This window comes from Cucurbita moschata, unplaced genomic scaffold, assembly GCF_002738365.1.
Source record: "Cucurbita moschata cultivar Rifu unplaced genomic scaffold, Cmos_1.0 Cmo_Scf00006, whole genome shotgun sequence".
In the NCBI taxonomy this organism is placed as follows: domain Eukaryota; kingdom Viridiplantae; phylum Streptophyta; class Magnoliopsida; order Cucurbitales; family Cucurbitaceae; genus Cucurbita; species Cucurbita moschata.
Genome location: NW_019268522.1, coordinates 4797676 through 4808479, shown reverse-complemented (window position 1 = coordinate 4808479; position 10804 = coordinate 4797676).

Sequence of the window (10804 nt, the reverse complement as noted above, 5' to 3'; positions counted from 1 at the left end):
TTCGGATTACCAAAAATTGACTCAACTAATTTATGTGAAGGATGCATTTATGGCAAGCAGACTAGGAAGTCTTTTCCTGTTGGAAAAGCTAAAAGAGCTTCACATTATCTAGAACTAATTTATGCTGATTTATGTGGGCCAATGCAAACGAAGTCCTTGGGTGGAAGTATATACTTTTTACTATTCGTTGATGACTATAGTCGCATGAGCTGGGTTTACTTCCTACAACATAAGTCAGAAACTTTTCAGAAGTTCCAGATTTTTAAGGCTATGGTAGAGAACCAAAGTGGCTGTCACATTAAAGTTCTTCGCACAGACAGAGGTGGCGAGTTCATATCTAAAGATTTCAATCTCTTTTGTGAAGAAGAGGGCATCCAAAGGGAATTAACAGCTCCCTACACTCCAGAACAGAATGGAATCGCTGAACGAAAAAATCGAACTATTGTGGAGATGGCAAGAAGTATGTTACAAGCAAGGAGACTTCCAAACCAATTTTGGGCCGAAGCCGTAGCAACATCTGTTTATCTATTAAACATCTCACCAACAAAGGCGGTTATGAATCGAACTCCCTATGAAGCATGGCATGGAAGGAAACCATCTGTAAGTCATTTACGAATCTTTGGTTGTGTTGCTTATGCTTTGAAACATCCTCAAACTCGTCAAAAGCTTGATGAAAAATCTGAAAAATGCATTTTCATTGGCTATTGTACTCAATCAAAGGCATATAAACTATACAACCCCGTTAGTGAAAAGATTTTAGTTAGAAGAGATGTAATATTTAATGAAAACGTGAGTTGGGATTGGAGTAAAGAACAGGAGCAGCAAAAGATTACAGTTGAAGTTTCCCCAAATGAAGAGACAAGGGTCAACTCCAGTGCATCTCCCAGTGGTTCCACTGCAACACAAAGTGTGTCAAATTCATCATCTTCAGCATCACTTAATAGCAATTCTTCTCTTGAAGAACTTTCGGATGAGACACCTCCAAGGAAGTATAAATCTTTAGCTGACATATATGCATCATGTCAGTTTGCTCTTACTATTTCAGACCCTATGAATTATGAAGAAGCAACTGAAAAAGAAGACGGGAAGAAAGCCATGACAGTAGAGATGCAGTCCGTTAAGAAAGATGGAACATGGGATATGGTTGACCTACCAAACGAAAAGCTTTATGGAGATTTACAAGAAGAGGTTTATGTAACACCGCCAGAGGGATTCATAAAGGAAGACAAAGAAACAAAGGTATACAAGCTGAGACAGACATTGTACGGGTTAAAGCAGACATACTTACGAAGGCCTTGTCAGAAGAAAAGCTCTGTACTTACGTCTACAACTTTGAATCATGGGGGAGTGTTGAGATATGATTCAAAATGAAGATATGATTCAGAGTAGTAGAGATATGATTTAAATATTCAAACTATGAGATTTTTAGGAGATTGTTAGTAGATTTAAATTCTTTCTAGATTTCGATGATTTACTATTTTTGGTCCAGTGTATAAGCTATAAATACTGGAATTGTGTAAGCCTCGATGTATTGAGTCCGTAGACAATAATAAAGCACCGTAGCTTTCATCTATTCCTATCCATTCCTATCTCTTTCACTATCCCTCTTTCCAACAGCATGCTCTTGAGTAAGCTTCCTGTAATGTTCATTATGATGCGATTTCTTTGTTTGACCACACCGTTTTGTTTGGAGTGTATGGTGTAGTGAGTTGACGCTTGATATCTTCCTATTCTCAAAACTTTGAGAAGTTCTGGGATAAGAACTCGCCACCCTCGGTCGGTGCACAAAGTTTTCAACTTGTGATCAGACCCATTTTCAACTAGTCTTTTGAACTTTTTGAACACACATAATGCCTCTCCTTTTTCTTTAAGCATGTACAACCACATCCAATGACTATAATCGTCAACAAGTAAGAGAAAATACTTGTTACCAGCAATCGATGATTGGGTGATCTGGCAACACAAATCTGCATGAACTAGTTGCAGTGGTCACTCAGCATGGAAACTGGTTTGAGCTGGAAACGACAGTCTTCCTTGTTTGGAGACTAGGCAACTTTCACATAGCTGGCTTGGGTGTATGATTTTGGGTAACCCTGTAGCCATCTTCTTCTCTCCCATCATTTTGAGCGTTTGAAAGTTCACGTGCTTAAGTCTTGCATGTCATAGCCAAGCTGGGTCTGCAAGTGTCATCAATAGAGAGGTGTGCTGGCTGGTCTCCAATAGTATCTTGTACAAGCGATTATACGATCGTTTTACCTTCATCAACAAGGTTCCATTTATGTCGAACATCTTGAGGAACAAGCTAGCTAACTTCACTCTGCTTTCTTCTTCCATCATTTGGCCAAGACGGATAATGTTACACTTCAAGTTTGGGACATAGTATACCTTGGTCAGTAAATGTTGGTCGTCATTCTTGCACTAGAACAAGCTGAATCCTTTGTCTTGGATCAATACAATTGATCCATCGCCAAAATTCACGTTTTCAATGAGCTTCTCATCAAGCTCCTTTAAATTTATTCGATCTCCGGTCATGTGGTTGCTTACTTCGTTGTCAAGGTAACACATGTTGGCCTCCACTTGGTCTTCTCCTTTTGTGAGAAGGTTCGTCGTAACCTTCTTTTTATTGAGCATCAACAGGTTGGGCATCTTCTTGGCCAACATCAATGCATGCTCTTGATCCTGCGTGAGTGTGAGGTTTGCCTCCTCATCACACTTCTTCTTACGGCACTGCTTCTCTCCTACAAATATTAACCTAACTTTTTTTTATTGTCATCATGTCATAACAATTGAAAGAAAAAGAAAAGTGGTCCACTTTCTATTTTTGTTGCATAAAAAAGATGGCCTTCTTTATTCACTTGTTCATATTCATGCCCACTATGTGTGTTTTTTTTTTCTTTTTTCTTTTCCTTCTAAACCTAAAATGTAAACTTTTTATTTATTTATTTTTTATTAACAATATTATTAGTGACTTTGGAAGATCTTATCATTGGATTCATTGAATTATGCTCTTGAAGAATATAATAATTCTTCATTTTCTAAAAGCTTTTAATTTTTTTTTACACTATAATTTTATGGGACCTACCTCCTTATTAAATTAGAGAAATATTTTAAAAAATTGGAAAAACAACGATGTGATTGGTAGCTATAAAATGTCATGAAAATATATTTCGAAATTGTATTAAATGGTTTTTCAAGACGTATAAATTTCATAATTTTATTAGGAGGTCTTAATTATATATATGAATATGACAAGATAAAAGGCAAAATTTGTTTTTATTTTATTTTAAACATTTTGTGATGAATTTATTTAAGTTAATTTAAAAATATTTATATATAATAAGCATTTAAAACAATAGCAAATAAATGAACAAGAAAATGTGTCGTTATGAGCTTTTAAGTCATTTGGTAAAAGAAAAAAAATAATCAAAGAGGACTAAAAATCTTTTTTAAAAGAAAATTAAACGTTTGAAATCTTAAGAATATAATAAACATGAAAGCAACTCGAGTTTGATAATTATTTTGTAACATTTCATTTCCAAGATTTATATCAGGATTTGGAACTCATATTCGGCACTTGATGGTTCCGACATTCCCTTCCGACATAGTTACATTACTGACTCCTCGTTTCTAAAAATGAACATTATCCCCACAAACTAACACGAGTTTTTCCAGCATACTTTGTTCTTACTCACATACATCTTAGAAAAATTCTCAAGAAATCACTCAACATAAAATTACTTTAAGTAAAGCATGCTTAACTATGAAATTCCTATAATTGAGCTACCAAAAAGCAAGGTGCACAAGTCCTTCCAGCTACCGAAAAGAAAGGTACACGAAAAACAATTATATGTAGGGTGGTCTCCTAAGAATTTTTCTAGAATGCATGTAAGTGATGCCTGCTGGAAGGACTCGTGTTGATATGTGGTGGATAGTCTTTATCTTAGAAGCGAGAAGGAACTAAGGTGTCCATGTTGCAAGGGATGCACGAGAATACCGAGGCCATCTGATGGCAAATCTAAATTCCAAATCTTGATATGAATATATTGTCTTTGGTTTTATCAAAATTAAGATTATAAATACTATTTATACCATGAGTTTATTTATTTTATTATACCAAGGTTTAAACAAATTTGAACGTTTATCTAGGAATGAAATTCAACTAATTCTTAGAACTATTTCAAAAAATTGTAAAAAATATAATTGGTACAAATGTAGGATTTGGTTGATTTATAAATTAAATTTTTAAATTTTTATAGTTCAAACTATTTAATTAAAAAAAAATTGAGAATGTCTAAATAGAACATTGAAAAAAAAAATTAACGTAATTATATATTTAAGATCGATTCGTTCTAAAACAAAACATGCAAATGACGAAAATGATGGAGAGCACAATGAAAATGTGTTTTTAAAGAAATCTTAGTGGACGTAATTTTCATTCACGAAAATCAAAGGTAAAATTGAATATGTTTACCTTATCATAATGAATAATGACATTTAGTAGATGCACACTATCTTAATATGAAATATTATTATATTAAATCATATCATCATCATATATTTTATATTATTATGCTATCATATATCATCGTCGTCATATAATCATATCATCATCCTCACCTTATGTCATCATATCATCATATCATCATCATGTTTTATCATATTATCATATCATCATATCATCATATTATAATATCATCATAATATTATCATATTATCATCATAATATAACATCATCATATTACATAAGCATAAATGACACATGCAAGGGACACGTGTCCAAAGACCAATCGAGAAGAGAATACAAGATACTTTTATAATACTACTGCTTTGTATTGTTGGACATTTCTTGGGATATGAACTAAGTAGGGCTTAAGACCCATCTATTCCTAAAATTTCTCTTTTTTTTTTTTTAAAATACCTAAATCATTTCCTAAATTTACTCTTAAAATATCATTTTCCTAAATTTTTCTTAAAACCCTAAATCATTTTCTTAAATTTATTCTTAAAATTTCTAAATTATTTTCCTAACATAGGAGGTTGGATTTAACTTTATTGGGCTAGTGATGATATTTTAATACTCCCCTCAACACTAGTCCTCATTCGTTGCACGATGTTAAGCTGACAACGAAAAGCTCTCATGTTAGTTAGCTCTTTTGTAAACACATTTGCTACTTGGTCATCCATATTCTTCCTTCATCGCTTTCTGCCAAGCTTCTTCATATGTCTCTGACTTATTATCTTCGTCTTCTACAATAGCTGCGTTGGCATACTTAGGGATTTGACCTCTGGATTCTATTTGATGGCCTAAGTTGTTGATGTGTCATTTCATTTTTATCAGATTCTCTTGATTGAATCACTTCTTGTTTGTCAACATCAATGTCACTTGGATCTTCAGGCACATTAACATTTAACTGAATGTGCGGAGTTTGCTCCCCATCTTCTGTTGTAAAATTTCTTCGATTTTGTTTGAATTTGGTAAATCTTTCTTCTCTAAGGACTACCATGAAGATGCTTCATCGAAAACTACATCTCTTGATGTATAGAATTTTCCACTTGTTGGATCACAACACTTTCACCCTTTCCTTTGATTCTCATATCCAACAAATATGCACTTGACTGCTTTCTTGTCAAACTTGCTACGTAGATGGTCAGGCACAAATACATAGCAAACACAACCAAATACTCGAAGTAGCTATGTAAACGACCCTAAATTTCCACATATCTAGAGTCGCCATCAACGTCTCATGCTCATTTCTAATGCAAAATATAACTGTAAGAATGTTCATCTTTATTAGTGAAAAAAATTTAAAAACTTCAAAATACATTAAAACATTAGAAAATAGTGTCGGACTTACGTGTTTCAAACATCATGCTGGAGTCCAAAATAAGATAAAACAATTACAAATTAAATAATTTAAATAAATGAAATGCAAACACCCTATCCTAACCAAGACTAGGAATTTTAAATATGCAACTATCCTATGCATGTGCCACAGTCTCCGATCACGATGCCACTGTCAACCGTACATGGAAGCCTTTCCTTTACCTGAAAAACAATATGGCACACGACCTGAGTATTTTGAAGAAATACTTAGTAAGTGATCCCACCATAGGGACCATGTTAATGCAAACACATACAATCATGAATTAGGGATTTGTCTCTAATCATCTTAAGGGTGGCTTCCAGCCTCGGACAAATTAGATGTGTAGTACTTCCCTACACATGACTCACACGTGCGAGTGTGAATCCTCAAGGCGCTCGCACACCCCTTAGACCCTCTAGTCAAGCTAATCTGTAGCGACGTCCGGAGGTCAGCAGAATCCCATAGTGTCATGCGCCTCATGAACACCCTCATCTTTGTGCATTCGCACTCATCATACGGTGCACGTCCGCACTCATCATCTCTAGGGGAAGTAGCCCTATGCTTATGAACATACAATATGCATGAGGCCTCTCTAAGTCCAATTATACATCTCTTCTGACACAACCCTCTAGTCTCATCTCTTGGTTACACTTTGTAACACGTGCTCGTGGATATTTACATTAATATCATTTCATACTCTTAGGGTTGTGTCCTATGTCGATCTAACAACATGATGCAATATGGCAAACGATATCACAAGACATGCTCAACATGGAAAACATCATCATGTTAATAACATTGTCATGCATACTTCATACTCATCATAGAAGCCATTACATGCATGTGTATGTCATGAATTGAAACATAAATGACATACATTTAACAGACATCACAACACAACGTCACACTCACACATCATCATTAATTCAAACAATCTTTAGTCTATCCTATAGTAAGGTCACTTACCTGATTAGCTTAGACTAGTATCACCAATTTATCAAGTTCGATTTTGTTATTTGTATTCAAGCCAACCTATATGAACCATGACATCAATTTCAATTTCAATTCTGTATTTAATTCTTTTCCCCTCTATTATGATTATTTATTTTCTTTTCCTCTCTCTTTAATTCTTTTCACACCTCTCCTTCTAATTCTTTTCTTCTTTTAATTATGTTGGTAGTTTAGTAAATGAAGAGGGGATCTTATTCTAAATAATTGTACAAAGGAAAACATCTATGATTTCATTCAAAATGTAACTTGATTTCTAATGTTAACTAAAATTTAAATAACTGAGTAATGGAAGAGGAGATCTTATTCTAATTAATTGGATAAAGGATTTTCATTTTCATTTTCTTTCCTAAAAATACGGGGAAGGATTTTCTTTTTTTAATTATGTAATTTTGGCCATTTTCAACCTTGATTTTTGGATAAGATAGATAAGATCTAAATAATTGAAAAAAAAAAGATCTAATATAACTTTTCTATCTTTTGAAAAGATAAAAAGAAAAGGAGATCTAACTTACCAATAACTTTTTTATCCCTTCCCTTTTCTGTTAAATCTACTTCAAATAAAGGCAATTTCCAATTTTTCTCTCCCAAAATATGCCATCTTTCTTAGGTTTCTTTTTCCCATTTTTTCCTTCCCAAAATTTGTCATTTTTTTTTTCAGATCATTTGGCAGGTATAGGAGGCGTTGAGGAGATATTTGGGGCAGATGGAGAGAGAGTAGATCATCTACTTTTTTATTATTTACTTATTATTATTATTATTATTATTTTGGGTTGTAAGCTAATGGTAGGTTTCATGTCCCATATATCTCAAATGGTGAGACAAACCCTAGCCTTGGCTGGAGAAGCTTGTTGATCACACGGGCAGCTGTTCGCATAGCTTCAGCCTAAAAACTTCCTGAAACATTCTTTGCAGTAACATGCTTCGACAGATTTTTGCAAGATGTCGATTCTTTCTTTCTACTACACCATTTTCTTGTGGCGTGTTGGCACATGTAAAACTGACGTCGTATCCCACACTCGTGTAAGTATTGATCGAACTCATTTGACGTGTATTCTCCACCATTGTCTGAACGTAGGCAACAGATCTTCACTCCTAGCTACTTCTCCTTCGATCATCATCTTGAATTCTTGAAATTTTGAGAACGTGTAAGACTTTTCTTTCATAAAGAAAATCCACACATATCTTGAGTAATCGTCAATGAATGTCACCATATACCGCATTCCGCTGATCGATGCTTGTTTGACTGGACCAAACAAATTAGAGTGAATTAACTCTAATGGTTTCTTTGTTTTGAAACTTGACTCTTTGTATGGTAATTGATGAGCTTTATCATATTGACATCCAACACAAGCAACGCCTGTTTTGACTTCAAGTTGAGGTAAACCTTTGAGCATGGATTTTTCCATTATCAGCTTCAACTTGTAGTAGCCAACATGTCCCAATCTTGCAATGTCATAAATCTGTTGTCTCATTCTTCCGAGTCTTGTCAACATAGGTAGACTCTGCAGATAGAACGTAAACGGAATCCACTTTTCGTCCTTCTATTGTCGGCTTTCTTGTTATCTTAATATCTTCATAGATTTTCACATCTTCTGGCCCAAACAAGACATAGTTTCCTGATGTTTTTAGTTGTGACACTGACAACAAATTCTTCTTTATTCCTGGTATATGATAGACATTATGTAGTGACACTACATCGAATTTATTGCCAGGCATGATTGTCGTATTACCGATCTGAGCAATTGACAACTGTGTTATTTGCTGTGCGTACCATACGACTTCCTTTGTACTCTTTCTTGTCTTGCAATTTACTCTGTTTACCAGTCATGTGGTTTGAGCATCCTGAATCAACGATCTAATCATTCTCATAATCGATATGGTCTCCCATCATCGCCTTGAGTGCTAGCTCATATTCTTCTATGACATACAGTACCTCTGCATCCCATTCTTCTTCCATTTCCATGTTGGGGGATGCCACATTGCTTTCCACAGATTTTTTCTTGGACCAACAATCTCTGGACATGTGCCCTCTCTTCCTACAATTGTAGCAAATGTCTTCAAATCTCTTCCCTTGAGAGTTATTGTTATCGTTTTTTCGAGCTCTCCCTAGTTGTGCAGCTCCTTGGTGACTTCTTCTTTTGTCACCATTGTATCCACGTTTAGTAGACAGCCTATTATTGCTCCGATTTTCATTTGTGTAGAGTGCTTCTTCTTCACCTTCAATGTGATGTCTCCCATTTGTTTAGTCATGGCTTCTTGGTTGGCTAACAAATTTTCGAACTCTAGTTGAGTGGGCCATCTTTGTACAGCAATAATAAAGCTTTTATATTCTGGTCGCAATCTGGGGATTATAATCCTCTTCATTCGAGATTCTACAATGGCAGACTTCGGGTCTAGTTTAGTTATCTTCTGACAGATCAACTTGACCTTGTGGAACTACTGAGCAATCATCATGTCACGTTGTGAAATTGACAACAACTCATTCTCCAGAAGTTGTAGCCTCGTATCGTTCTTCTTTGAGAACAGCATCACAAACGTGTCTCATGCATCTTTTGGTGTCTTGTCATCCCAAATGTGCTCTAACATCTCTTCTCCGATTGTGGTCTTCAAGGCAAACATTGTTTTGTCTGCTTTGATTTTCCATTTGCGCAAGCCGCCGTTAAAATCATCCTCTGGCAACATAGTTTCACTAGCCAACGATCTCCCAAAGATCACGTTCTTGTAAATAGGACATCATGCATGTTGCCCACGTATTGTAGTTGTTGTTGTTGAATTTCTTGATTTCTCTAATGATTTGGAAATCACCCATCGTGTTAACTATACCTCAGTAATACCAAACAAGCTCTTTCGACACAAGACTTGCAGAGTCATAGACTACTCAAGACACAAAAGAACTCACTCACTACTAATCTCAAGAAATCATTTCTGATGTGGATGATCAAACAGAGTTGCAACCATAAAGCATACTATGAATTCCAAGATATCAGATAACCTACATTAACCTCGTTCTGATATAGATTGTTGAACACAACTCTCTGTGGTAAACACTCGCACTCTTTATTAAGACCAATCGAGGAGATAATACAAGACACTTTGTAGAATACTACTCCTCCATATTGCTTGGGATTTATTGGGATGATGAATTAACTAGGGTGAGGCAATCTATTCCTAAAATTTCTCACGTTTTTTCTAAAATATCTAAATCATTTTTCTAAATTTATTCATAAAATCCTAAATTATTTTCCTAAATTTATTCCTTAAAATCCTAAATCATTTTCTTAAATTTATTCCTAAAATTTTTAAATCATTTTCATAACATAAAATGTTGGGTTTAACTTTATTTGGCTAGTGATATATTTTATCAATGTCGTCATACATAAAACAAGTCTTCCGACTGAACTGAGGCCAACGTTCTCACTAAATTTAAATGTCTGAATTCGCCCTTCGAAGTTGTTCTAAGTATCGTTGAGGTGTTTCCTATTAGAACATCCATCTAATTTCGTTAATAATTCACATTTTCTAACTTAACTTTACTCTTCTCTTAAATTTCTCTTTTATTTAAATTTTTTTCATTGAAAGATTTATCTCTTTCTCTCCAACTTTTTTATTTTTTATTTTATTTTCACTTGCAATATTCTCCCTAACTATACACTTTTCTTTCTAAGTCAATTATATATCTTTGTTTCTATCCATTTTCTCCTTAAGAACTAGTAATCAAACATATAAAATTTTTGTTATTAAAAACACAAAAACTAAAAACTAAAAATAAAGTTTCTTTGTTTAATCCACCACTGTCTTGTTTGGCTCTACCCATGGTGCAGATGTTGTAGTCAAACTTTGTGTAAACCAACCATTTTGTTTTGTTTCATTTTGCTTTTGAATCATTTTATATTCGCATGTGGATGCTATTTTTTTTCTTATATATAAGA